This window comes from Sceloporus undulatus, chromosome 5, assembly GCF_019175285.1.
Source record: "Sceloporus undulatus isolate JIND9_A2432 ecotype Alabama chromosome 5, SceUnd_v1.1, whole genome shotgun sequence".
Lineage (NCBI taxonomy): Eukaryota > Metazoa > Chordata > Lepidosauria > Squamata > Phrynosomatidae > Sceloporus > Sceloporus undulatus.
In genome coordinates, this window is record NC_056526.1 from 33,540,698 (window position 1) to 33,546,524 (window position 5,827).

Below are 5,827 nucleotides of genomic sequence, written 5' to 3' on the forward strand. Positions count from 1 at the left end.
CTTTTTGTCCTTTGCCCTGTCTGGAGAACTGTGCTTATCCCAGGGGGAAAATCCTGTCATTTGATGCCTAGCAAAGAGTTCTGTGTCACTGGGCAGCTATGAAAGATGGATGGTGGCTTGCCCAGTACAAATACATGCCTTTACCTATTTGGTCCCTCTCACTTTGAGGAAGTATTGTAGCAAATGTCTGTCTCAAATATGAAAGCCACTGTAGCCTATGGAAAAGAGGACCAACACTTAAGGCAGTCTTTAGAGCAACCTGCTGGATTGGTAATGCAGTGAAGAAGAACCAAGATAATACACTGCTTGCTTTAACCTTTCTTCTCTCTCTCTGGTTTCCCCCTCCAGAGTGATGTTGTCTAGTTGCCCAGCAACTTTTCCCTGCCTTAGTTACACCTGTTGGTTTCAAGGGGATAATATCAAAATGAGACTGAATGGGGAAAAGAAGATAAATATAATCCAGAGCTGGGAACATGTGCATTTTCATATTAAGGCTGCCCCTTCCTTCCTTCCTTCCTTCTTTTTTAACAGCCATGTAACAAACTGAGCACTTGATTCCTCAGCGATAATTTAAAACAAGTTACAATCCTCTTCCCATTTTGGCAGATTTCTGAACTCCTGTTTTATCTGGAATAAAGTGTAAGAGCCACCACCAGTGTAGCTTCTGGGAGTTGTAGTCCTCCAAATGTAATATTCACAAGCCAGCCCTGGGGCATTTAGCTCCTTCCCTGCTCTTAGTGAGGTGGAGAGAGGAGTGGATTTCTACCTCAAAGTCATCCATCACCAGGACCAATCTCTAGCTCCTTCTGCTTCATCTATTTGGAGGAAAGAGCCCAGAAATTAGAAGAGATTTCTCTCTTTCCAGTACATTTACTAACTGATCTCTCCTGATAGTGTTAATTTTGTGGGCATTTTAAATATAGAGTGCTTGGGCACCCAATCATGCAGGGGTGGCTGGTGAATCCATTCTGGGTTTTAGTCTGAAATGTGTCATGTAGTGGTTTGAGTGTTAAGACTATGGCTTTGGAGACCAAGGTTCAAATCCTGGCACTGCCATGGAAACCTACTGGGTGGCCCTGGGCATGTCATACTCTCAGCCTCAGAGGATGGCAATGGCAAACTGCCTCTAAAAAAAAACTGCCAAGAAAATCCCATGATATGTTTGCCTTAGGATGCCCATAAGTCAGAAATGACTTGAAGGCACACAACAACAACAATAAAGGAAGTAATCAATGCACTGAGTCTATTTTGAGGGTAAGATTCAGCACTTTGGATAGCTTTGTTAAAGTTTACCATAAAACCTGGAGAGGATTCACCAGTCCATTGATTGATGTGGGATCCATCTGCTGTAATCTCAGGATAAAACCACAGTGTAATGTCTCTCACAGTGCCATAGTCTCTGGTGCCATTTTAATTACCACCACTATAATCATTTTGTGATTTCATGCACATTGTATGAAGAAAACACCGAAACGCCTGATGTGGTGGATGCCTGGGCCATCTGTTGAGTTCAGTGAACAAAATGAAATAGAAATACTGGCAATATCTTGACTGAAAGAGAGTTTGCCCAAACCTTCTAGCAATGCTATTCTGAGGTTTTTGCAACAGTTCTCAACAAAACAAGATGCAACAACCCCATGTCAGCATCAGTTGCCTTCTATTCCACTCCCCTGATGTGGAGTTGTGCTCTAGTGAAGCCATAGGATACAATGTGGTTCCACTTAAGAACTGTGAAAGAGCAGAGAATGTGGAAGGTGATAGTTCTAGCCAGGACATTTTATCAAATCCTAGAATAATAGCTCCATGCAAAATTTCCACAGCCTCAAGCAATACATTCAGGGGATATAAATTTGCTGCAAGCAACTGGGTTGCTTGATATAATGCCCTTCTTCTTATGGTCCCTGGTGGCCAACAATTTTTGTTGCTATTACCAAGCAAGGACAGATCTCTGCAGCTGTTACTCTTTGCCATTGACCATCAAATTTAATTGAGTTTCAAACCTATTCATCTTTCATAGCTCCCAATCTAAGGACTAGGAGAGTTATTTTTCTATAAAGGGAATAAAGGAGTCCTGAATGGTTTCTTCTGACGAGTTTAAATGTGAAGTACAGACATACAATAAACTTCCCAAAATGATGGTACAGGAAAGCTAGGGTTGTTAATATCTGACTACTTCCTCCTTGCAAATGAGGAATTTCCCAGGTTCTCTCTGCTTCAGTGAAGAGGAAAAATTCTCTTAATTTCTCACCCTGTATTCTCAAAGAGATATGTACACGAATACTAGGGTTTTTTCTTTTGTTTTTGCATAGGAAATGACAATCCTGAATGAAAAAGTGTATGTGGTTATCTGAAATAGGATGGGTTGTTGTTGTTGTTGTTGTTGTTGAATTCCCTACAGTTATTACATACAAAATCATGTGCACAGAAGAGTATCCTGAAACACTTTGGAAAGTCCAAATACCAGGGGAAAACTATGCAAAACTCCTGTTACTGGATTTCCCAAGAGTTAGGAACTCATCAGAAGAGAAGACATGAGTGGAGTGAGGCTCAGTGGGCAGAGAAGGGAGAGGCCGCAGGTTTTTAACTTTTTTAATTCTTTTAAAATTTTCTTTAAAAACATGACATCTTACCAAATTTTCACTTCAACCACATAAAAGTATGTAAACAAATTTAGGCTGTACAAAATATATTGTAATTTAAAGGTAATATTTTAATTTTGCTAGTTGTTTATGTCACAACTATTGCCATTACATTCAGTGATATATGGAAATTAAGATTATGAGTACCATTAGTACAAAACACATTCTTAAGGATTCTGTATGGTGTGGTGGTGGGGAAGTCAATGGGGGTGTGTGACACCATGAGTTACCAATCCTAAGGACACTACTGCTATCACTTACTCAATCCAAAAAGTGCAGTTAGGCCACAAAAGAAGTTGTCTGTTCCTGTGCTAAGATACTATCTTCATCATCTGGTATTCAAAAGAAGACCAACAACTGCAAACAAACAAAAGCCCATATATATCATTCACTTCTTATCTGCTTAATTCAATTAGCATTTCAGTGATTCATATACTTTTCCTGTTTTGGTTAGAACAAAGAGTATAGGAAACAACTGTGGTTAACCTAACAAGCACAAAATAACAAAGTATTTAATGTTGTGCTATTTTATATTCAGGACAAAGTCCTCTTTCTTCTGTTGCAGCACTCTTTCTTCTATTACAGAATTCTCCATGGGAAAATTCAGTCTACTACTACTACTACTACTACTACTACTACAACTACTACTACTACTACTATATTATTTATTTATAGCCCACCCAATCACTAGGAATCTGGGCAGGTTACAACAGTAAAAATGCATTAGAAATACAATAAAATACTAATTGATCCCTTCTCAACCCCCTCCCCAATATTAAAACTACAATTAAACAATCAAAGTTTAAAAGCAATAAAATGCTGTACACCATTAGGCTAAAATTAAAAACAATTTGGCGGGCAGAGAGACATACATCATAAAATTGAGACCATATTCGTAAACATACTTCATCATCAGACTCATTTTGCATAACAGGTGTCTCATATTAGCATGCAAACTGTTTGGTTTTACAACATATGCAACAGAATAAAAAGAGAATTGTCTCATTCATTCTTCATGTAGGTCCATTAGTGCACTTAGTGCTTTACAGTGCATAAGTGAATTGGTTCACTCAAAGGGCTCACAATCTAAAACGCTTCTTGACTTTTCAAAACCTGAGAAAATTTACATTCTAATAGATATAGGTATTAAAAGAAGAAAAACACAGGAAAAAATAATAGAGAGACCATATAAATACAAAGGGAAAAGCCAATAAAATCTATTTACAATGAATCTGAAATTGTTTGAGACAATGCTACAAACACACTATCCAGAATAGGTTTATCTATAAATTTTTATATTACAGTGAGGTTATTGGTCAGTATTATTTCTGGCATGTGAAGTAAGATTATACCAAACTACATCAAAGAGGTCCAGCTGAGATTCTACACTGGACACATAGTCATAAACACTATGTCACCAAAGGCCCTTACAATAACATGAAATATATGTATTAAAAATTAGATGTGTACACACATAGCTATTATGTCATGGCTATATTCCTTCTTCTAATCTAACCCTTAAAACCCACCTTAAAGTTCAAGCAGCCACCCAAAAGGATGGAGATCTGTAGTGCTGGTGAATGAGGTGCTGATGACCCTCAAGGTACATTAAAATCCTTCTGTTGGTGACAAGCAGAAGCAGAGACCCCTGTGAGGTTCTGTCACAACACCTCTTTGCACCATGGCTTGCTGATGGCTATTGGCTGGTCTTTCAATGCCCCACTTGGCACCACAACAGAACTCCATCCCCTGTACAACTGTTTGGATTTTAAGATTTTGTGGGCATTTGTGGTGATGACAATGGTGTCACAATCATAAATGAAAATGCCAAATACTTATAATGTTGCAAGTTATAATGTAAACCTAGCTTAAAACACCATAACTACTTAGCAGGGGGGGGTGTTCTTGGCAGAATTTGTTCAGAGGAGGTTTTCTCTTGCTTTCCTCTGAGGCTGAGAGAGTGTGACTTGTCCAAAGTTACACAGTAGATTTCCATGTCTGAACATTCAAACCCTGGTTTCCCAGTGTCCTAGTCCCACTATACACAAATCACTACACCAAGCTGGTTCTCTCTGCACTACATTACTGTAAATGCATGATTAAAGCTGTATGATTATAACTGTAATACTGCACTGCATTATTATGGCACTAGCATGTTTACCTCAAAGCAGGGAGGAAGCATGACAAATATTAATTGAATATTTATGTCTTCAGAACAAATGATTTATTTGGTTTTGATTTTATGCACAGATGCAGATCTGTATTCCTGCACACTGATTTCATCCATTCTCTCTATTAATTATCTCATGATTTCTTCACGCAAGGGAAAGAGTAGACTTCATCTATTTGATAATTTTTCACAGGTTCAGGCTATTGCTACATAATAAATTTGTTATAATGAAAGGAAAATTAGATTGTAAATTTGTCCTTCAAAGGAAAAACAGCCACCATTACAATATTCCACTTGCAATGGCATTTAAAAAACAACTACAATATGGGAAACCCCTTTCCATTGTACTTGTCTGTCCTATTATACATATTGGTGCATTAAAAACAAAATTCTAGCACTGAGGAACCTTGCACTCACTGTAACTCTAAACATAAAAATACAAAATTATCAAAACAATGATAAACATGCCACCTGACATTCAGTTAGGTATTTTTGTCATCATAAACTGACTTACAATCATGTAAAGGTGATCTGAAATGCCTGTATTCTCTGAAGGGGAGCAGAGATGTAGCTACATCATCTGGGCTATTGCAGAAATGCTACCAATAGCACAGCTGTTATATCATGGGTCTTATTATGAAATAATGGGTATCATTCCTGAACAAGTGGGTATGTGATTTCAACCTGAGAGAAACTTAAGAAATAAAGATTAAATGCAGCCTTTGGAAAAATAATAGAAGGCTGATGCTGAGAGGTGGATAATTAATCACTACAGGCTGCTCATTTCCATGTCACTGAGGCAGTGAATATGCTCTGGGTCAAAGTGTGAACTTTAAAGCAGTGGATTCCTACCCCTCAAACAGTTTCAGCACCTTGGACAGTTACTTAGAGTCCAGTATTAAACCCACAATGCATTCACCACCCACTGAAGCAAGAGCCATCTACTCCACTGGAATTAATCACCCAGTGAGTACTGCAGCCCAATGGAGTGCACACAGCTGGAAAGAATGAGTACCAA